This window comes from Pelodiscus sinensis, chromosome 11, assembly GCF_052426305.1.
Source record: "Pelodiscus sinensis isolate ZL-2025 chromosome 11, ASM5242630v1, whole genome shotgun sequence".
NCBI classification, from domain to species: Eukaryota; Metazoa; Chordata; order Testudines; family Trionychidae; genus Pelodiscus; species Pelodiscus sinensis.
This window is the reverse complement of record NC_143062.1, coordinates 28,064,385-28,088,109: the sequence shown is the minus strand read 5'-3', so window position 1 is coordinate 28,088,109 and position 23,725 is coordinate 28,064,385. Positions and strand designations below refer to the sequence as shown.

The 23,725-nt window shown below is 52.7% G+C and overlaps 1 protein-coding gene and 1 long non-coding RNA gene across 3 annotated transcripts in view; one reads left to right on the top strand and one right to left on the bottom strand.

The window, feature by feature from the left end:
- PLXNA1 (plexin A1) overlaps positions 1 to 23,725 on the bottom strand; it is a 356,659-nt gene that overhangs the window by 321,861 nt on the left and 11,073 nt on the right. The gene's annotated exons all lie outside the window — the stretch shown is intronic.
- LOC112545318 (uncharacterized) lies at positions 1,693 to 23,149 on the top strand. Its single transcript, XR_003088783.3, has 3 exons — positions 1,693 to 1,759; positions 21,800 to 21,886; positions 23,010 to 23,149. It is a non-coding gene; the product is annotated as an uncharacterized LOC112545318 (long non-coding RNA).

The window sequence follows — 23,725 nt, the reverse complement described above, 5'->3', positions numbered from 1 at the left end:
TTTGAGTAACTTTGTATCAACTTCATATTTTGCCACCCCACTGTGTACCCCCTTTTCAAGACCAGTTATAAGTAAGAATAGCACTGGTCCCAATGCAGACCCCTAGAGAACACCAGTATTTATTCCTCCTCTTTTTCCCTATCTTTTAGGTGTAGTACCTGGCAATGTTTTCAGGATCCTCTAAGGATCCTTCAATTACTTGAATGACCAGCCCTTTCTTATCTTAATCACCTGCCTCCTTCTGTTTATAAACAAACTCCCTGGGTATGTCTACACTACCCCACTAGTTCGAACTAGCGGGGTAATGTAGGCATACCGCACTTGCAAATGAAGCCCGGGATTTGAATTTCCCGGGCTTCATTTGCATAAGCGGGGAGCCGCCATTTTTAAAACCCCGCTGGTTCGAACCCCGTGTAGCCGCACTGCATGGGGTTCGAACCAGTGGGGTTTTAAAAATGGCGGCTCCCCGCTTATGCAAATGAAGCCCGGGAAATTCAAATCCCGGGCTTCATTTGCAAGTGCGGTATGCCTACATTACCCTCCTAGTTCGAACTAGGAGGGTAGTGTAGACATACCCCCTGTCCCAAAGGCAAAGCTGGGAACAGCACAAGCTCTGGTACAACTAAGAGCTGCCTCTGGAGCTAGGGCATATGCTTTAAGAAGACCTGAAGTTCAAACTTCAGGGGGTGTTACAGACTCCTCTAGCCCCCGCTACATGTTGCTCCAGTTTCTATGCAGGTACACACACCTCTGTGTGAGCTGCATATCTCTCTCTTCTACAGGAACCATAAGCCAAAATTTTCTCTCTAGATCAGACTTCAAGCACAAGCATCAGCCCCATTGCCTGGCTGTACTGCTCAGCAGAGTCATACTGATGACAAGTTTATTCTGTGCTAGTGTGTGGACAGAATGTTTAATTATAGAAGTCGGCTGTAATTTACAAATTCATTACACCACCATTATTTCTCCCCCTCCCTGATCCCTGCTTCCTTACTAGGTGATGCTTCACAACAGCTAAGCCACAGTTACGTGTTAAAACATACCGTCCAGAAGTCGCCTGCTGTCACATGTCAGAGGCACAAGTCGTCAGCTGATAAGGGTCCTGAGCAGCATATACACAGGCAATTCCTGCAGCATCAGGGTGACTGGCCACAGAGGCTTTACCAATCCTTTCCTAGGAGGGAGGGGATGACGGGGGTGGATGTGGCAGTTTTTAAGCCTATCCACACAACTGCTCACTGCTAACGCTGGCCCAGCTTCCTCTCTAGCAGTCATGGGCCTGACAGGTGTGAAGGGCAGGTAAGGCAGAGCTAGGTTCTGTGGCTGAGTGTAGATTATTCCCATACATTGCTGGCCATCACTGTGCGCCCTAGGACATGTAGCTTCCTGGATAAGGACTGTAGAGAAACGCTGGCTCCTGCCACTTCCATTGTTAGAAAAGCGCCATCAAGCACGTCTGGTGTCAGGATTTAAAAAGCACAGCAGCAAGGACAACCCAGCTGAATATTCGGTGCTCCCACAGCTTGTCATCAAAGGGACTTGTGCTTCAACCAGTGCCAGAGGAGTCTGCAACAAAGACCTTGTCCTGCCCTTAGAACAGCACCGCACGGTGCCACATGAATGGCTGTGATGTTGTAAATACAGCATTATGATGTCACTGCAGGATCACTGGGTAGGAGAGGCTGGGGGAGGTGGGAGGGAGAAGAGTGAGTGCCCTGAGCAGCATACAGAAGATCTTTGATGGCTGGGAAACAAAATGGTACGTGACGAAAACGGGCATGGAGGGTATAGGTTACTTGGGAGATCATCTTGGTCTGACAGTCCCTTTCTGGTTAGTCTTTGAAAATCAGCATCCCCATTACATATAGGTCAGAATCAGACTGGATCCAATCCCGCCCCTTTGAGTTGTTCCAGTTCCAACTCCAAGTCTGAATTTTGCAGCTTGAACCCACTTTGGTTTCTATCACAATTTATTTGGTCAAAGCATTTTGCCTTCAGTGGGCCAGTTTCCACACACTGTTACCCCAATAAAAATGTGCAGTGCCTGCCTCAGTGGATTTCTACCAGGATGAATCAGAGCAGGACGTAGCCCTCTCCTGAATAGTCCCAAGGCACCTGTGAAGTTGGTCAATATTATTCCCATTTTGCAGGCTGGGAAACTGAGGCACAGAATGATTAAGTGACTTATCTGAGCCATGGACAGACTCTGTGTCAAAGTTTGGACAGGAGCTCAGGAGGTTCCTGCCTCAGTATTTACTTCAAGCCACTCCAAACTAATTTTTTTTTGTGCACCTGTCTCCCAGAGCTTACCCTGAGTTTCTGCCCCTCTAATTCCAAATGGGTGAGTCTCACTCTTCTTTCTATCTTTGCCATCACAGGCTCTGTGGGATTGGTACAGGGAGGAGCACAGAAAAGCTGAAAGCCCCTCCACTACCAGCCCCAGTGACTTAACTTTTCCATTATTAATTAAGTGCTTCTATGTATACTGCCATCCACTGAGACCTCCCAAATACAGATTATCTACCTTAGTGCGGATGCAGGAAACATTAACTAGTGGGTCCAGGAGATGATACATCTTGGCTCTCTGACATAATGTAAATGATGGCTGGTTTGCATGGCATCCAGGGCAGGTCTGTTTCCCAGAAAGCTAAGCAGAACTGTCTGCTTGTGCTCGGGATTCTGCGTTCCAGCACAGAGCTGGCCTTTTCTAGGTGGATGAGGAGACTAAGAGCTAAGAGGAAAGGATGGGGGTGTATGAGAAGAATGGGGAGAGGCCCAGGAGAGGAGAAACCTTAACTACAAGAGGGGTTGATGTTACCAGCAGGCCCTTTCATTGATTCCAGGAGAATGGTTTCTAACTCATATCCTGATCTGTACGGCATCAATACATCCATTCAGCAGAAGCAGGTCTGCAAGCCCCTTGCTTGTGTTACCTGATGCCCCGTTTAGCCTACACCCTGCTTTGCCTCCCCAACTACAGTTACCAGGCACATGCCCCATGATGCTGCCCCTCTCTGAGTGCTCCCCAATCACCTGCCACAATCAAAGCATCAATTTCTTATGCTCTAGCAAAATGGAAACCCATACGCAGTTAGGTTCCCTGGCAGCTGGGCGCTTGTACAGCTGCTCAGAAGAGATTCAAATGCCGCCCAACTGATCAGTGGCATGTCCACAGCTAGGCTTTGTTGCCCCTAGTGGTGCACATTCAGCACATGCCCCAGTGCACATAAAAATTATTTCACACATGGATGGAAAAAATCTGCACATGGCTGGAAAAGATTAGAGGGAACACTGCCCCCAGGCAAGATTTTCAATAGCGATTAGCGACTAAGGGATTAGTGATTAGCCTGACTCCCGTGCAGTTGCCTGACATGAAGAGGACACGTGCTCAGCACAGCCAGTGGAAAGACAGGACAGAACGTTTGTGAAGATTTAATGAAAATTTGGACCCACTGCTTCCATCAAAAGCAGGTGAAAATATTCAGCCCAAATTGACCAGTTTTTGCACTTTGCCCTTGCTGCAAACCAAGCCCTTTAAAAGTGTCCCAGGTTGGGCACCTGAAAATCAACACACCCCGAAACACTCATCCCACTTGAAAGTCTCAACCTTGACCCATATGCAATTGCACAGCCAGGTCAAGGGGGTAAACTGGTAAGCAAGGTTAGAAAGAAGCCCTGAACAAGGCCCTTGAGGACAATAGGTCTCAGTAGGTAGGACTCACCCCTGTCAAATTGCACTTACTAAGAACAATGTAATCCCAGCACCAAACTCCTGAGCATGGGCGATTTCTAATGACCAGCAATGAAGGGCTCTTTTCCCTTCTCCATCTCAGGCCTTCTCATTTGCACAGCAGAGCAGAGCACCACACTGAAGGGTCCTTCACCCTGTAGCAGGGCTCAGAGTAACTCAAGGAAAGGCCAGAACCAAGAAGATATTGCCTATCTGAACACACTAAGGAAACCAACAAGTGAATCTTCTGGCATTCAACATCCTCCCTCAAGCAGACGATGGCCATTAATAGAAATGAGTCTCTGCTCCATATCCTAAGAGAGCCCTATGTTTTGCTTCTTGCAATAGATTAACATGATCATTTATATAGAGCCAGAAGCGAACGTGGCATCATACGATGAGGCCTGTGCCAAACAATTAAGAAGTCTGTGCTCTTGAGCAGTTGACAGAGTGCAGATAATATAGTCCAAGCCAGATTGCACGGGGCATGATTGTGAGAGCTGGTGTGCATGATGAATTGCGGGAGAGGAGATGGTAGAGGGGGTTTGAACCATTGGAGAGGAAGCTTGGTGTGCACTGCTTGGGAGGCAGTAGAGGACTTTACAGTATGCTACCAGTGGTCTTAATGAAATCTTAAGAAATGGGATCTGAACCCCACCTGCCTCCCTAGCAATTCCCATGCAAGGACTTTGAGGTGCTTTACAACTTAAAGAATCCCACCTCCCCAAGGTCATACAGCAAGACTTGCGGAGACAGAAATTAACCTAAATCATCCTGACATCCAGTCCTGGACCCTTAACTAACCTCGGCTTCTTTCCCATCACCAGTTTGCTGGATGCTCCTTGCAAACATAACTGATTTTGCAGAAACAGAGAGATCATTTTAAACTAACATTTTGACTCCCTTTGCACTGGTGTAAGTACCCAAGCAGCAGGCCAATGGAGAAACAGCCCCAGCTGTTCCATCTTTCCATACATACCTAGACAGGTGCCTTCTCAAAATGGGAACTGGATTGTTTTTAAGCCAGTTCAGCCTATGAGTTGCTTCTTTGTGTTTTAAAAAAAGAAAGTTTATAAAATGATGAGTGAGAAGATAATTAATGATGCATGTACAGTCAGTTCAAGGCACACTGGAGAGGGTAAATGCTCTAAATTCAAGTCCTCAAATATGAACAGAATCAACATTTAATAAGACGGTTAATGTATGTTATTTAAATGTCACTATTATTAAAAGTGTATAGTTTTTGAGGTTCAATAACCATGTAATTGATGCATCTATTCCATAGTTAAACCTTGGCAAATATGTTTTTCATAATTAGTTGGTATTTATTTAACGTGCAATAACCATCCTATTAAATTTAATGAGTTCATTTAATAGGTACATAAGGTTTTTAATGTCAATATGCATTCTTAAAGATGGTTCCCACTATCATGCAGTTAGGAAGCTGGATTATCTAGGAGTTAGCCAAGCAGGTCAGAGAGCTGTGGCCTAAGGTCAGCAATTGTGCAAAGCAGGGTGGGGCCTTGTCAGCCCTTAGTTGGAGATCTCCCAGTGGCTTTAAAAAGTGGCAGTGCTAATTCCATAAGCGATGTTCTTTCTTGTGGATGGGCACAGAAGCGGAGGCTCAGCACGGCTCTAAGGAGGCACTGTGCGGCCAGAGGTGCCAGCCTTCATGTCAGACATAAAACCAAGGCCCTGATGACTTGACGTCAGTACAAATCCCACAGGGTTTCTCTCAAGCGCAGTCTTGCTAGCCCATATCAGATTCCAGTGGGGTAATGACATCCCACCCCATACACTCAATTGGATACCATGGCATTCTGCATATAAATGTGTGCATGTAAAGTTTCCACTGCAGAGGTGGCTGCACTTCAGCAAAGGCTGAAGTGGTTCATGTTGATCTGCAGCGTACAGCTGTGCTAACCAGCTGTCACACCCCCTCCATTAAGGAAGCAGACAGATTTCAGCAGTGAGCGAAGAAATCCCTTGATACCGTTTGTAAAATGCTTCGGCAGGAGAGGTGCTCTAGCAGTGCAAGATACTGTTACTGAAGAGAGGACAGCAGCAGGCGCAGCAGCGCTCTAGTCTCTCCGTTCTCTGTTTGCCGGGAAGGGAGCTTGCCAGAGGTATTCTGGATGGACATACACAAAACCCTCTTCCTGGACTGATCAGAGGTTAAAACATGCCTGGGAAAGCAGCAGGCAAGCGAGAGCAGCATCTCTGAGTCACTTTGGCTCCCGGGGAAACCTGTGCAGGGTTGAAAATAAAGGCTCGCAGATGGCAGGAGGGGAAAGCAGTGGTAATACAGGAAAGCCCGGGAGGCCAAGGCAGCTCTCATTAGCCAGCCTACAAAGCGGAGCCTTTAGCCTTTGAGCCCTGGCGCAGGGAGAAGCTGTCCAGACACGGAGGCGTTCAGTTTGGCCATGCCCAGGACAGCCACTTGACCAGAGTTTTTAATAATAAGGCTGGCCCGGCGGAGAGGAAGGTCAGTGACCCCGTGTACAAGCAGGGCTTCGGTATCGGCTGCAGCTGCAAGAGGGAAATGCTGATGAGTGGAAGGAGTTGAGGTGAGGATTAAAAATAGGCAGCTCTGCAACACTCCAAGTTTATGAAAACAGTCAAGCAGCTTTCTGCCTAGTGAGTGATTGTTCCCGGTAGGCAGTGCAGTGCCCTGAGCAGAATGAGTTAGGAAAGTCAGGCCTAGGACAAGCTTGGAGAGCTGGAAAGTGCAGGAGCCATCAATATGGGAGGATGGACTCCATGACACAAATGGCTTTTTCCATCTTGAGTTGCAGTAGCTTGGGATTCAGTGTGTAGGGCCCCTTCTGCACAGGACTGAGTGTCCTCAGCCTTCACTGCCACTTGACAATGGAGTCACTGAATCATAGAATCATAGAACACTAGGACTGGAAGGGACCTCGAGAGGTCATCAAGTCCAGTCCCCTGCCCTCCTGGCAGGACCAAATACTGTCTAGACCATCCCTGAAGTCAGAGCTCGGCCATTTTGTACCAGTTGGGGATCTGGCCCTCAGCCCTAGATTGTGTCAACCTGACAAATGAATCTGTTGCTCTCCTCCGGGGAGCGGTGCCCCGACACCAGGGGCCTGCTCACATTTGGGATGGGAGGCGACAAAGAGTTCTCGCACGTCTTCCCATCCTCACAAGCACCCCATTCCCATGACCCAGCATTCTGGCTGCCTCCTGGAGGCCAAGCTCTTCCTAGAGAGATGGAGTCAGAGTTTTGCCAGAGCCCTTAGTTACCCTCAAGGACAAAGCGACATGGTTGCACCATACATATGGTGACCATATTTTCTGAACCAAAATTAGGGACACATTAGCCACGCCTCCTGCCACAAGAAGTCCCGCTCCTGGAGGTATTAACTCCCGGGGTCAAGATAGACACATGACCAGAAGTAAAAGGTGTCGTGTGACCCCTCTAAGAACTCCTCCCACCGTCCTCTGACCAATAGGGATGGGTTTGGCCCCCACAGGACCTCCATGAAACTATCCTGCAATCGCATTAACCCAACTTGCATTGCATTAACTCAGGGGAGAGGCTGGGAGAAGTGTTCCCTCTAAGACTTTCCTCCCATGAACAGAGTGAATTTTAACGTATGCACCAGTATTGAGTTCATGTGGCTTGTTTGGATGTGCCACTGTGGCACCCAAGTTACTAATAAATATCTTCTAAACCTCTCCCTTTTCCCTCTGCTGCCATGTCTCCCACCCTCCCCTCGCCCCATCTGCTCCCCTGGTGCCTGCTGCTGCCCCTACCCCTCACTCTCCTCTGCGGTCCTGGCTCCTGCCCTTCTCACTCCCCTCAGACCTTTGGGGACCTGCCCCCCTCTCCTGCACCAGCCATTCTCATCCCCCCCTGTGCCCACTCCTCCTCTAGCCCTACTCTGATCATGTGAGCTACCCCTCCTCATCCCCTCTCCTAATACCTCCCTCTACCACCTGCCCTGCCTCTCTCCTCTGCCATCCATCCCTCCCCTCCATGTGTCTGCCCTTCTGCTTCACCCCCACAATCCCCTGGCTCCTGCACCTTCCTGGTTCCTCCCCCTTCCCTCACTGCCCCTGCCCTCCTTCTCCCTGGTGCCCACTCCCATCCTACCCTCTTCTCCAGTTCCTTTCATGCCCCTGTACCATCCCCAGCCTTCCTCATGCCCACCTCTCTTCTCCCAGCACTCACTGCTCCCTTCTCCTCTTTTTCCCTCTTGCCCATAATCACCCTGACCCCTCCCTTCTCCCACTCCCACTGATCCCTTCCCCACTCCTGCTCTTTTCCTCATTGTCTCCTCTTGTTCCCCTGGCATTTGTCTCTCTTCCACCTTGCCCTTTGGTGCCTTCCCATTTGTCTCCTGCCCTGCCTCCCCCCCCCCAGCACAAGGCCCTTTCTCTCCTCACCCCCACTTTCTCCTTAGTTCTCCTGCCTTTAATGTGGAAAGCAATTTGTGGGGGTTGGAGCGGGGGGTTGCGGTGCTATTTTTAGTATCGCAGTCCTCGCCCCAGCTGCTCCCAGGGCAGGACTGCATGCTAGGACTGGAACAGAGGCCGCCTGCCCTGCTATTTTTAGTACCGCAGTCCTGGTCCCCATGGGCATCCTGGCTCCAGCTGGAGTCAAGCGGCAGTTACATGAGGCCTGTTCTGGTGAGACTGCCCCAGCTGAACTTGCCTTGTGCAGCTTCTGCTTGATTCCAACCGGAGCCAGGGCCGCTCGCAGGGACCAGGACTGCGGTACTAAAAATAGCACCATGGGCGAACACTGCTGCAGTCCCAGCACCTGCGGAGTCCAAGCACGCCCCACCCTGTGGCTCCTGCTGGGTCTCCAAGGTGCAAAGGTCCAGAAGTGGCTCTGCCAGGTTTTGCCTTGGACCTGCCTGGCCCCCTGGCAGTGGCAGCAGCAGCCGCTGTACTAGAAAGTGGCTTGGAGGAGGCTGTGCCACTGCACCAGGACCCTGCACAGCAGAGACAGTCCCATGGGGGGAGGGAGGAGCTGCACGCCACCAGAAGCTGGCCCAGCTGTCCGCCAGCAAAGCTCCAATCGAGCTGCCTATGCACCCTGCTGCTGGGGGGTGAGGAGGCTTCTGGGCTGTGCAAGGAGCAATGGCAGTGCAGGGAGCCATTTCTTGGTTGCTTCTTCCTGCAAGCCAGTGTCCCCATCAAGTGGTGAAATGTCCGGTGGGGCTTTCCAGGACATTTCACTACCTGATGGGGACACCAGGACAGAGTATTTAAATTCAGGACTGTCTCGGAAAAATCGGGACGTATGATCAGCGTAACCAACCCTAGCCAGACACCAGCATTTGAAATTCAGCCCAGCCTGGCATGGACAGTGCCCTGGCTGGGGCTGACTGCACCACACTGGTTGAGTGAGCACTCACCATTTGGCAAGGGCCTCCAGTTCAGAGCTGCCCTTGTAGGTGAGAGGCATCAAAGCTAACGCCACTGCCGCTCCGCCTTGCCAGCTCCCATGCACTGTGGGGACTCCCAGTCTGTTGCAGTCACACACACCCGAGTCATCCCCTCTCCCAACCATGTGCTCACTGACATGCCCGCCCTGGGCCAAAGAAGCTCCAGGCCCCTGACAACCTGCTCTCTTCCCACAGGCACGGATGGGCCTGACAGAACCCACTCTGCTCCCCCCGGGGAGAAGCAGGAAAGGCTGCCCCTTGCCCCAACCTGGGTCACACTGAGCACTCCTGGCCAACACCTGTTTGAAGACTGGCACCAGTGGGTGCTCTGGAAAGCTCCTGAAACAACCACATCAAGTGAACCACACCAGTAGCCACATTAGCTATGGCTGGAACCAATGTGTAGGCTGGGTTAGAAGGTAATAAGGAGCCTCTCTCCCAGACCCACCCCAGTCCCTGCCCTCAGGGTGAATCAGGACAAAGGACACTCACTCCAGAGAGGCCAGGAGCACGGGGGGTCATGCCCAGCTAGGGGTGTGACAGGTTAACATCACCCTTAGCAAGGGATTCTTATCGGTTCCAGCCCCCACTGGTTAACCAGAGCGGCTCCACAACTGCCATGCTACAGCCCCACGAGGTCCACTGCACACAGGGGCTGCTCCAACCATCTAGCGCAGCCACTGTCTATGTTGGGACCTGGGTGCCCTGCAGGCAGGGGCTGCTCTGGCCAGGCTGGGACAGCCCGTGCCTACGGCAGGGAGGGGGCAGGCCCCTCCAACCTAGCGGCAAGTGGGGGGGCACCTTCCCACTTGTCCCCTCTTTAATAGGTAACCGGTTAAACAGTACATTTAAGTGGTTAAGCAATTCAACAGGATACCTCCCTATGCCCAACCCCTAGGCTACCAGAAGCCATGCTCCCTTAATCTTTTCCATCCACGTGCAGAATGCATTTTTCTAGGTGCACCAATGCACGTGTGAATGTGCACCACCAGGAGAAACAAAAACCTAGCTGAGGGCGCTCTGCTAACCAGTCAGGTGGTAGTTGACTCTCTCTTGAGCAGCCGCACAAGCGCGCGCACTTTAGAGGGAATGCTGGCCAGCAGCCCAGAAATCCTCAGCCGCGATTCCTTCCATGCCACCTCTAATCAGTCACCAAATGTACCTACTGCCTGAGCCTGTTGGAGGAACAATTTGGTGTGAGGGTGAAGGGGAAACACTGAAATCACCTGAGACACAGGAAGGTCGCAGCCCAACACACACTGGCCAAGTCTTGTAGGCAATAGCAAATTACCCAGGGTAAATTGACTAGTTTTTTGAACCATCAAATAAAGAGCTATTGAATGTCCAGCAGTAAAATACAGCCTGGATTACCCCTGCTACAACCCTGGGCTATGTGCAATAAAACCACTGCAGCTAAAGAGAACGGCTCCGTTACAAACACACCCACACCTTCATCCATTGCCCCCGACTGTATTTCCTGCTCTGGGACAGGGATCTCCCTTCCCCTAAGACCCTGGGGACTCCCTACCACACCAGCCAGCTCCTATGCACACAGATACAGCTTGTGCCTTACCCCAGCCAGCTCTCCCTTGCAGATACACCGTCCTCACCATGCCCAGCTGGCTCCTCCTACCCAGTTCTCCCTCTCTAGGTTAATCTCTGCCCTCCCCATACACACTCAGCTCCTCCAAGCTCTCCTATTTTCTCCAGACCAAGCTCCATCCACCCCACAGCAAGCTCTCCAGCCACAGCAAGCTGTCCCCTTCCTCCTCCATACAGTGTCCTCAGGGCCAACTCCCCCAGCAAAGCTTTCTCCTCCTCCCTGCCCAACGGGCCTGCTTCCCCCTCCTGCCTGTGGGAAGCTAGGTGGGCAGGCCAGTCTCCCACCCCTAAGGAGAGCTGCCTAACAGCAAGGATGGCAGAACGGAGGCAGTCTAGCCAGAGGAGAGACAGGTGAAAGCATTGCTGTCGCCAACAGACTGAGCTAAGGGTACAAGCACAATGTACCTCCTGCTTCAGTGTGAAAGCTGATGGGCAGCAGGGACCAGGTGAAAATGCCCTCCCCCAGCTGATCCACAGCTCCCCTCCCCTTTAAAGCATCAAGTACAGGCCACTCCCAGCATTAGAAGGGGACTGGATGAGAGACCCCCCCAACGGTCTGTCCCTGTGTATTAATCATCTTGTTTGGAGATACTGTAAAGTACCAATGTCACCACCTACAATAAGCATCTCTCTCGGCTCCTCTCCAGACTTAAACAACCACGTTGGCTGGAGGCTGAACAGAATGGGGGGAAACTTCAGCATACTTTAAAGACCCCTCCCCCTTCAAGGCAAGTGGTTTCTGCTGGTCCATTAAGCAGTTGGTTTCCCTGGTGTATTGTCTTCCTGATCATCTGTTGGGAATGAATGAGTGGAAACCTCGGTAGGGTTTTGTGGGGGCCAGGGACTCACCACAGCAGCAACATTTTGACCACATCCTTACTGAGAAGGATGCACAAAGGTCATTGTGAACATGGCATTGTGATGTTCTGGGTCACACCTCACATCCCCTCTGTATTCCTGACCAGTATTTCAGGGTAACCAGAGAACGCATGGCAGATTTCACTCTCAGGCCAGTGCACTCCGGGAGGTTAGCGAGTGTTGTTTGGATACCTGTGCAGTGCAGATATAATCAATGAAGCGTAGTTATATAACTCAGTCAAGTCTGGGAGCTTCGATATAAGGAGCCTCCACTAAGCGCAGGCCCATGTCTGGATCACTGTGTTTTCAGCACACACAGGAGAACGCAGCACTGCGCTTTTTAATTTTCTTCTTATTGCATTTTAAACATTTGTTCAATAATAAAAAAAAAATCACGGAGATTAAACCTTCACCCACCGCCTGGCAGTAGTAAATGGAACAGATTAGATTAGAGGTAAATGACTCTGTGCAGGAAGGTTCACTAGAGTCTTTCAGGTTGTGAATATCTAGCACTGAGCTAAGCTACTGCTTTACTCACCCAGCATGCTGGGGAAGAAGATGGGGGAGTAAGTCCTGCTCCCACCACCATGTTCGTACCAGGTCAGGATGTGTGAATCAAAATGTCCACTCCCACACATCCTAACCTCGTGTTTCTCAGCCAGTGGTACAAGTAGCCTTAGGAGTATTCAAGAGAATTCGGGGGGGTTACATCAACACAACTGAAATTTGGAGAAAACTGAATTTTTGTTTTAAGTTTTACAGTGCTTTATTATTTTTGTGCTTTTTACACCCAAAAATTTCATCGCCTGCCCGGCTATGATTAAGTTGTTTAAATAAATGTGTTGCAATGGTAGAAAAAAAAATGTGTATCTGAAAACTGTAGGTACTGGGGGTACTTATATATATTTTTTTTAAAGGAGTACTTTGTTAAAAAAAAAAAAGCTTGAGAAACTGTCCTAACTCACAGATCTGCATTCCTGGACATGACCATCTCGCAGAGAGCATCTCAGCCTCAGCCAAGCCTGCATGCTATTCTGTCTGCATCACAGAGCACCCCAGATCCAATCGTTAGGAAATTGCACAGCCTTTGTCCTGATAAAGCTGCTTCCTTTTATCAGCTGAAATCCTACATTCCATATCCAAATAACGGGATCACTCAGGCAGGCTTCCAGTTCCAAAGCCCCCACCAAACATGGAGAGCAAAGCCCACTTTGAATGAAGCGAGCCAAGGAAACCAGCTCGTCTCCCTCCATCAGGATGTTTCTAATAGGGACTCTCAAAAGAACTGCTAAGCAAGGGTATGTCTACACTACCACCCTAGTTCCAACTAGGGTGGTAATGTAGGCAACCGGAGTTGCAAATGAAGCCCGGGATTTGAATTTCCCGAGCTTCATTTGCATCTTGCCGGGCGCCACCATTTTTAAATGTCCGCTAGTGCGGACTCTGTGCCGCGCGGCTACACGCGGCACAGACTAGGTAGTTCGGACTAGGCTCCTCGAGGAGTAACGGTAGTTCAGATTAGGAAGCCTAGTCCGAACTACCTAGTCTGTGCCGCGTGTAGCCGCGCGGCACGGAGTCCGCACTAGTGGACATTTAAAAATGGCGGCGCCCGGCTTTATGCAAATGAAGCCCGGGAAATTCAAATCCCGGGCTTCATTTGCAACTCCGGTTGCCTACATTACCACCCTAGTTCAAACTAGGGTGGTAGTGTAGACATACCCCAAGAGAGAAACTACCTGCTGTAGGAACATAGAAATTGACCAACTGGGTCCGATCAGGGGGTGAATGTGGCATCCTATCTTGCACAGGGATTAGCACAAAATGATGTAAAGAAGATGCAAGAAACCCCTTGATGGACAATTATAATACAGTAATGTGGAGGAAGCTTCTCCCCAGCATAAGGTAGTTAGTGGATGGCTTCTCTCCTGACACGTGAGCGGAGATCTCCCGTACATATTTCTAGCCTCGCTAGTGTAAACTCCAAGTGATATTCTTATTATCCCTTTAAAACGCTCCCTTGTGTTGCCTACAAAACACTTGGCAGTGATTTGGCCACTGCTGAGCTGATACCCATCATGCTGACCAATATTAACTCTCGTTTCCCTGCATTCTCCCATCTGTCTGTATCCTTCTGTTGTCTCTTGTCTGCTGCTTAGATTGTGACTTCTTTGGGGCAGGGGCTGCCTTTGTGTTCTATGTCTGTACAGTGCCTCGCACAGTGGAGTCCTACTCCACGACTTGGACACTGGGTGCTAGGATCACACAAATCAATCAAAGGTTTCACCCTCATCTCAGCCCCATAGCTCTGCTCCATTGGTCTGGTCTTCCATTCTCTCGCCCGACTGCCACAGGCATTTCCACCTGTCTCTTACACCAGTCAACCCTGTTACAATTCCACCAGCGTCAGTGGAGTTGAACCAGGGGGCACGAATTAGAGCCCTCTGGGACTGTTTGCTTTGATGTTCTGTCTTGACAACTTGTTCCATCTGTTTCCTGCTCTCGAGCAAAGAAGTTCTGCTTGAATTCCCTGCTTGCTCTTAATTTCTTCATCTCGAGACTGTGTCACCAAGATCCCCCCTCCCACGCTCACGACTGTAACAGCGCTTCATCAGACCTGGGTGGCACAGTCATTTTTAGCAGGGTCATCTCCAGGCCTTCTCTCCTGCCACGAGCCTTCATGACAAGCTTTTCTCACAAGGCAAGAGCAGTCTTGCACAGGGAGTTATTCTGGCTGCTTCAAATCATACCTCTCCGTGACGACAGTAGCACCCGGCTCTCCCAAAATTTGAGGGCATTTGCACCCTGGATGTGGGTTTAGCCACAGCCAGGTAAGGAAGCCAGTTAGAAACAGTAGAGCTATGGAAATGGAACAACCCAAGAGTGAAGAGGTTTCACAAGTGATATGGTCCAGCAGTCTGGCTAGCTGAGCATCCACAGGCGTCTTAACAAGCTTCAGGGGGGTCACCGTGCTCGTCTGTTTCAGCAAAAACTATGAGGAATCCTGTGGCACCTTAAAGACTAGCACATTTATTTGGGGATAAGCTTTCGTCAGATGCATGAAGTTGCATGTTGCAATATATATTCCTGAGAGTTTGTCTCCAGGAGACCGTCAGCCAAGTTCTACCCTGTCCCACCTGGCGGGAGTGAAACTGAATCTGATCCCCTCCTGTGAGACTGCCCTCAGCATGCTGTCCACTGACCACCCCCCAATGGCTTCAAAGGGCTCTGGCAGGCACCACCTTGTTGGTGGCACCATCCTCCTGCAGATGACAAAGGGCGAGGAGAACAGCATCGCCATGGCTTGCCAGTTGTGTGGCCTTCAAGATGTTGTGGACACAGGCTGCAGAAAGGGGACTGGAGAGAAGAGCTAGAAAGCAAAGGCACCCTAAACTTCCTATGGCTAGAGAGACAGCCAAGCCTGAAGAGGGTCCATTGGCTACATGGTCCTGAATGAATAGGCAAAGTTCTGAAGTTACACCAGGGCTCAATGGGGCTGGCCCCAGCAATTCAAGAGAGGGCCCTCCACTGTGCCTCTCCTGTAGGGAGATGTGTCTATGTGAAAGGACCCCAGCAGCGGGAGAGGGAGCCGGAGCAGAGCTGAGCCATACTCTGGCAATATGCTGCCATGGCACCTTGCCCTGCACAGCAATTTTGTTGTGTGTGTTTTTGTTAAGTTGCCCAGAGGCTTTGGAACATCAGGTGCCAAGAGATTTTAAAGCACTTATTAACATTATTGCCGAGGGAGATAAAAATCAAAAGCCGATGGGAGCTGCAAACAGATGGGGGCCGTGAGAGCAGCCGGGCAGGGCCATGATATCTGCTGCTCTTGCAAAGTGGAAAGGGCTGGGAAAGGAACACCTGAGCTGCAAGAAGCCTGGAGAGGCCAGCCCCTCAGGCAATCAAACCAGAGCAGCATGAAGAACATGCACATGGGCCACTTCCCCTGCTCGCCTCTTGTCTGGGGAGCCAGCAGGCCTTGGGGATGAAGGGCCTGACCCTGCAGAGTGCTGAGGGATTTCTACAAGGCAGAGCGGGCCCTCAGAGTCCACCAAGCAGGGGCCTTCAGTACCTCGCAGAATCAGGCCTCCAGGTTTCCTCTGCTTGGGTGAGGTTTGCTCCAGGTGTAGTTTGGGGGCTGGATGGCTCAGTGCATTGATGGCTTGAGCCGAAGAGCCTCTCGCCATTGGGCCAGGCACTTCTACAAATGTTCCAAACAGAGGTAGGCCGAGGATAAAATCCAAAACAACCTGCAGCATTGCACATGGAGCCACCCGCGCTAAATCAGCCGGCGCGAGACTAGGCTCCCAAAAGGAACATGGACCTTTCCCCCAGGCCTGCCAACAGTGAGAGGTAAAGGGGGTAATAGCTCCGGGGCCCAGTGATTCACAGCAGCAGCAGCCAGAGTCCCAGGCCTCTGTGGTTCACTGCTGGAGCGTGGCACTGTGCGCGCCATGGGGCTCTGATGGTTGGGGAGGGCACACTGTGGTCCAGACAGTGCCCTGGGCTGATTGCTCCCAGCCCCACCCCTTCTGCCCAAGGCCCCATCCCTTCAAGGAGCACAGAGCTGCCCCCCACACCTTGCCCCTGCAATGGCTGTCAGCCACGCTGTTCCCCTTCTAGGTCACTGCTGTTAATCTGACCCAGCTCCATAGTGACTGAAGCTCACTCCCCTCTGGTGCATGGTGGTTTGGTGGCATTGGGCCCACGTCAGAACTGGCACTTGTCCAGCTTCTTCCTTACATCCACCAAAGGCTGAAGACTGAATGGGCCATGGAGACAGTCCTCTTCTCTCAGGGTCAGGGTTGAGGTGCCTTGGTAGGAAGCAGTACATGGGGGAAGCTTGGGAGTTTCACCTGTTTGGAGCAAGGACTTCAGTTTCCAGGCTGCCAATGCACGAAATTCACAATCTCTTGAATGAGGATCTCCTCTGGGTTTCCTGCTGGGGCGAAGGGCTCGTAAGAGAAGTTCACATGCACTCCTTGCTGTTCGGAGGGGCCACGCGAAGCCTTTTTCTTTGGGTGCTACTCCTTCAGGGACCCTCGCACGCCCTCCATCCGTGCCACCACTCGTTTGTCTTGTTCCAACTCCTGGGCTCAGGGCCCACTCTGACAGGTGCTGCACCCAAAAAACTCCCCCTGACCCCATGGGACTTCGAGCCCCTTTCCCCCTCCCCCATGTGTTTGGCCACCACCTTCCATACGCTCTCTGGAGGCCTCTGGCTGAAGTCAGCGGGGTTATGCTGATTTACACCTGCTGAGGAGCCGGCCCTGGGTCTTGACAATTTAAATCTCAGCCTCTTCTCCTTTTCCACTGTGCCCCTGCTACACCAGTACGAAAAGGGGCTTCCCCAGCTACGTGCGGCCTCAGTGGGGCAGTTGTACCAGGTGCAGCCTTGGATGCCAACACAGGAGCTCCCTTCCTTAGCCTCAGAGCATCCATCACCTTCCACCTCTTGCTCGGCTTCCACGCTGAGGGCTGGAAAGACCCACGCTGCATGGCGAGGCAACACTGGGTCCTGCAAGCAGGTCTTCAATATGCACAGCTGATCTGCTTCCCCCAGCACTCTTCCCACCCTGCCCTGCATTGCCTGCTCGCACTGCTAGCAGCTGCCATGGGATGCTGAGCTGCAGCTCCAGTCACCCCCGTGAACGGGACGACAGCTCAGTGGAGCACCAAGAATATGGCCAATTGACATTACACTGGGACTAGGGGGTATTTGAGGACAGTGGGAGCCTGGAGATTCCCCAACTTCTCCCTGTAGCACAACATCTCTTCCCACGGTGCCTCAGAGCTGCCGTCCTTCTAGGTGAGACCCAGCGAGGGGCTGGTCAGGGCAGTCCTGCAGACGGCTGGAGGAGGTGCCATTGCCCTGTTTGGGTCACACCCTTTCTCAGATATCTGACACTGGGAGACCATCAAGAGACGGCGAATGCTATACGGGACTCTCAGAGGCCATGTGCCCTCCAGGTTCAAAGCTGCAAGGCCTGCCCTGGGCTACCTGTTTTACAGGCATTCAGCCAGAAAGACAGACTCAGCCGAAGGCTCGTTTCCTCCGCCCCGTTCTGGCTTTGCCCTGCTCAGTTCCCACCGTGCCCTCTTTCATCCGAGCGACAATATCCAATTCGATCGGACAACCAGTTCAGCTGCCAGGCTGGCCTACGGCAGTCGGAGCTGGCTAGCGGGCCTGCTCCCATTCCAGCGAGTGCATTGGCTGCAGGTGTCGCTGGGGACCTGGGAAAGGGTTTGGACAATGAGCAATGGCAGGAGCTTTGCCAAAGACAGCATTGCGAAGGCCAGGTCAGGGCTGCAGGCTGCTGGAGCTCCACAGTCACCAAGCTCCCCGGGCCCTGGGCAGAAGATTGAGGGGAGAAGGCAGAGCGCGAGAGCAGGGGCTGGTGTTCACTGATAACTCAGCGAGGGGGCATGTGCAGCTGGCAGGACAGAGAGCCTCTGCCAGGCAGGGCAGCCCAACCCCCAACATGCTGTTTGCTGAGGTGCCCTGACCTGCGCTGTTCAGACCTTCCCTCCCTACTCCCTGCAGCTGTGAGGGCAGACCCTCCCCCCCCCCCCATGGGATTTAAACAATGAGTCTCTGGCTCCCAGCACTGGGCTGGGCTCACTTCCCACATGACCTGAAGGATGGAGGGAGCCAGTGAGTTAGTAGCTTTCACTCTGGCAGGACAGGTTCCCATGCACTGACCTGCAGCCAGTCCCCCACCCACTCAGCCTTAACTCCAGTGCTCGTGGGAGTCCATGGTATGAGGAGTCCCGCTAAGTGTTCCCTGGGCACAGGAGACAGAGATAGGGTAGGGGCTCCGGTCATGCCTCCGGCCCAGTCCTCGCCACCTCTCCTTGGACCAAGCCATCTCTTCCCTCCGATCACGGCTATCGCTCCCCTCCTGTTCCTATAGAGCCAGCCGATGCCAGCCTGCAGCTCTCCCTCACAGCTCCTCCACGGCACCTGCCCAGGGCTTTGGCCCCTTTTCTTTGCCAACACTGTTTTGGAGATGCTGAGGATGCTATTTCTGCCAGCCCTGCTCTCAGTTCCCTGCTACCAGCACAGCCTCTCCTGTCCTATTATCTCCAGCTGTTGGCACACGTTATCCAGCTGAGCCCCACCACGCCCCTTGCGGGGGGAGAGGGTGCAGGCACAGAGAAGCTACGTGACTTGTTCAGATTCACACAGCAAGTAGGGGCAGAGCCTCAGACAGAACCCAGGAGCTCCGACTACCTGGCCCTGTTCTACCACTGCACTGCCTTGCCTCACGCCAGATGTGGTGTGATAAGCTGCTCTGGCTGCTGATGCTCCTGCAGCTTCAGCTGGCCTGTTCTAATGACTTCCCACAGCCCCTTGGTCAGGGACACTGTAACACCCGTCCTCTGCCCACGGCACAACTCAGCCGGGAGCCCGTCAGCCCCTTCCGAGGGTCTCGCTGAGCCACGGGACAGAGCAACCTGCATGCACCGCCCACCCCAGCCAGAACGGAGGCGCGGGCGGCTCGGGGGCCAGTGCAGACAGAGGTAGCTGCTCGGAAGCCACTGCTTCAGCAGAACAGCGAGGTGCTGACATTTCCAATGCAAACACAGTCAGAGCAAAGCTGCCTCCCTCCGCCCTAGACAAACAGCCACAGGCCTGCATTATTCAGGGGACTTGCTCGGAGGGGCTGGCTCAGGACAGGCAGCAGAATCATCCCTACCACTTTTGCTAATGAAGCCTCCTGGCTGGCTTCCGTTGGCACAGAGCCCGGCACCTGGAACAAGGAGGAAGGGGCTGGGAGAGCCTCACCCAGACCACACCACGGCAATCGCCTGCTCCCACTGCTGCCCCCCTCGTCCTCCTTCCCCCTGCAACTCCCAGAGCCCTGTCTGCAGGCAGGGCAGTTCCCCAGAGGCGCTGACGGGTAACCCCTGCTCTGTTGGGACAACTCAGCCCTCCTGGGATCTGGCCCTCAGGTTGTAAGCTCCTTGGGGCCGGGACATGGCCTCGTTTGTCAGCCAGGTCCCACTGCCCTATAAATGCTACCAAGTGTGACAGATACCGTACCAACCTCTATGAGTGGAAACCCCAGTGCACTCTGGATCCTACAGGATCTACCGGCAGAGCCGCACACAGACACCGCTGGCACAGGCGCCAGGGATGGAATGGCCTAGGGACACTGAGCCTCTCGCCCGCTATCGTCAGCGCAGATGACAGCACCAAGGTGTGGGGGGGAAGGGCGAGCTTGCCCGACTCCTGCCCATTCTGAGCCAGTTGTGTGGATGGACAGGAGCCTCTAGCCCCCAGGGCTGCCAATCAGCCAACCCTCACCAGCACCACGTGACAAAGGAAATTTACCCAAGTCTATGGACCTGCAGCGATCCCAAGATCTGCTTCCTAGAAAGCAGCTGGACACAGAGAATCTCTGTACCCTCACTTCTCACTGGCCCCTGCCCTGCTGCAAGCCCAGTCGCTCTCTAGTAGACCCGTGAGGTGCAGGCAGGGCAGTAACCACAGTCAGCAGAATGCACAGCTGTTCTTACAGCAGCTGGAGGGGACTCACTAGAAGGTGCTTGGCTGGACAGCTGAGAGCCAGCAATTTGGCTTCCTAGTCCCAGCTGCTGTGAGGCTGATTAGGAGGGAGGGAACGTGTGCACGCTGGCAGAGAGGGTTCTGGGGGAGCAAAAAGGGGCTGCTATTAGGCCGGAAAGAAAAGCCTTTAATGAAGCCTGATGTGTGCTGATCCTGCAGCCTGCATGAACGCCATCCAACCCCACAATGGAGTTACCCACTTAAAGCGACACCAGAGGAGCGGCGCTGGGAAAAGAACACATTTTCCTGTGTAGCAAACTGTGAAGTACGATCAGGAATACACAGCAAAACCCTCAGAAACCAATTACTGCTCGCGAGAACCACACTGCTAAAAATATCCCACCTTTCTGCTCCAGCAAAGGGGAGGAAGTGCTGCGCCAGCACAAAGATCCCACAAAGCACAGCACAAGGGACAGCCTCTCCCCCCAGGAAACGCTGCCTCCAAAGGGCCAGAGTACACTGACTTAGCGCCTTGGTCCCTCCCTGCCTGAGACCCGGGTTCTGGTCCAAGACTGGCTCACAAGAGTGATGGATGGAGCAGGTTTCCTCTCAGAGCGTTGACTGGGTGACACTGGTTTGCACCATGAAGTCCCTTTGAGAAGTCACCTATCCCAGTGACAAGGGGAATCCGCAGCATCTGGTCATCCAGGCCCATCAAGTGATCAAGCGAGGACACAAGCAAGGATGCTGTGAGATTGCCCTGGGGGTCTTCCGGGCGAATGGATTGTGGGGTTGGCTGGGTTCTGGGGGATTCAGATCAAGTCTGGAGTGAAACTTCAGGTCAGTTATTTTAGCTGAGCCCATCCCCCACTCCCTAATTAACAATCTGGCATAAAGTCAACTTGTTCAGCCCATCTGTGCCTCTGGCCTTTGATGCAGCACCTCTCCTCTCCTGCAGTCCTTCCGTTCCTCTTCCTTGGCCCTTCCATTGACAGCACCGTTAGCAGGACTGACTCGGTGCAGCTGGCGGGGATTACGTCACCCCCTCTTTACTTCCTGCTCCCTTGTCAAGTCGACACACAAAGCGTCTAGCCCTCTTGCTAAAACACAACAGATCACACCCTGCTGGACAGGGCACAGACCTACCCCATGGGGAGACCTCAGGACAAATTTTCAGAGATCCTAAAACTGGCCTCTGACATTGCACCTGCAAATTCTGTGCCCACAAAAAGTCACAGCGGCATGCACTGCATGTAAAATCCTGGCCCGCTGGCCTCAGTGACTCCACGATTCCAGCTTGTGGGATTTACCTTCACATAGAGCTGCTCACTGGAGGTCCCGAGCCCGGTAAGCTGAGTGCCCGTGCAAACACCGGACTACCAGCTGGACACATCAAAGCACAAAGACGGGCTCCTGCACACCAAATATATGTCAGGGGTGAAGTCAGCTGTTAGGGGCTGGTTTTAGAAACACGACCCTTTGCCCCAGCTAAGCAGACCTGTGGTAACACTCAGAATGGCAAAGCAAACTGGGGACCTGTAAAGACACTGTCTTACTGCGTGCTGCTGGCATAACAAGGTTACTCTTCTTGTGGTTCATCAGCTAGGCCATGGTCAGAGGATGGTTTCAGGGAAGGGTCTGGCGGGAGGGAAATTAAAGCGGCCTTCCCTTGTCTTTTGTCACCAGGTACAGCGCCATGACAAAGCTGAAATGAGCTGAAATGTCTCTTCACCGGACTGAGCTCTGCCTCCTCCCACCACTCGTCTGAATCAAGTAAGTTCTCCAAAGAGCTGCCACCCCACAGTGAGAATCTGGGATGGGAGTTGCATCTGAGAAGTACAAACACGTGTGCAACTGTGTGTGCACAACCTTAGAGGGAGAGGACAGAGGGAATGAAGTGGGGGGGAGGGGGGAGACAGGGCATGGAAAGAAACAGCCAGGCCAAGCTACACGAAGAAACAGCCAGACTGTGGGAACGTATGTTTGTGCACATTCGCCATGGTGCTGAATGACACGCCGGTGATGCTGCCTGCTTCCGTCAGTCGAAGGCAAATTCTTCCTGAGCTCACGTGCCATGCAAGCTGAGGTGCAACAGGACGTAGAGACAGTCAGTGGATCCTTTCAACATTTAATTGTGGTGTTAGTCATCAGGGAACGGACCAGCGCCACTCACAGATCCACACTTGAGACTCCTGTGGCCATCTGCTCCCACTGAAAATGAGGCCCCCCCCGGCATTCCAGGCAGGCTGGCTAGTATGTGGAGCAGTGATTTGTCAAGGGGGCTGTAGATGGCGTTAACATTTGCAGATTCGGTCTGCATTGCTCTGGGAAGGCCTGACCTCCCCACCGTGCTCACACCTGTTATTCAGTTCAAGTTCCTCAGAAAGGCCCAGGCCTGGGGGTTTTCTTCTCCAAGTCCTGTTCACTCCCAGGCCCAGGGAGAATAGGGAGTCAGAGCCCTAACTTGGCCTCGGCGACACTTCCAGCACCAGGGCCGCAAACCACGACAGTGTCAAGAGAAGAGTCCCAAGCGCACAGAGAGAGAGGGCTGCAGGACCCAGGGAGCAGGTCTGAGAATGGAGTGATGGGAGCCCTGCTCTTGCAGGCACTTGCCAACGGAGAGCAAGGGGTCGGTGATCGCTGTGGAACAGCAGGCACAGGTTGAGAAGCAGGGAGCCAGAGACCCGATGGATTTAATGGGTTCGTGAGATGAGGAGCCTTGTTGGGGAAAGGATGGTGCCCCGGAGGGTGCAGTCAGAGATCAGAGGGTGGGAAGAGCAGGGACAATGCTGTGGCTATAGGAGGAGGCAGGCGAGATGGCTCAGGTGATGCTGCTGCCGTCGATGCTCGTTGCCTGTTCTCTACCTGAAGTGCTTGTTCATTTTCTTACCCACAGCCCCAAAGCCCTGGTGACACAGAAGCCAGCACTGACCTCCCATGGGACACGGAGCTCGGGAAGTACAAGGAACCCCCTTTCCAAATAGAACACAGCTGGGTCCGGGGACTCAGTGTCACCCAGTGTGGCAGAGCTCCTCCTCCAGCTGAGGAAGCAGGAAGAGAGCTGAAGCACTGCTAGCCCTCAGGACTGGTCAGCTCGGATTCGGAATGGCACACAGAGCCTTTTAACTCACTAGAAGCTCTCAGTTTGGATCTGGCCCATGGGGGTAGTGACCCAAAAGCCAGGTCTACGCTAGACCTGGAAGGTCAGGTTAAGGTGCGCAACTCCAGTAAAATAGGTAGCTGGAGTTGGCTTACCTTAAGCCAAGCTTGGCGCCGTCTTCACAGAGGAAGGCTGACAGGAGCAAACACTCTTGTTGGCTTCCCTTACTCCTTGAGAGGAGAACTAGTGCTGGCCGGGGCTTTCCTAACTAGACCCACTAAATCAAACACCAGAATATTGATCTCTGGTGCAACAAGTGAAGACGTGGCCAAAGTCTTCACCACATGGCGGCTGTGCAGTCTGTTCTTTCTATTTCCTAGGTCGCAGGTGCCCTCATCGCAGAACAGATTACCCTCGAAAACAGATTACCCTCCTTGTTGGCAGGCTCAGAAAGGGACAAAGGTATAAATGGGCCATGGAGATCGAACTCCTCTCTGAAGGAGGGGCACTGG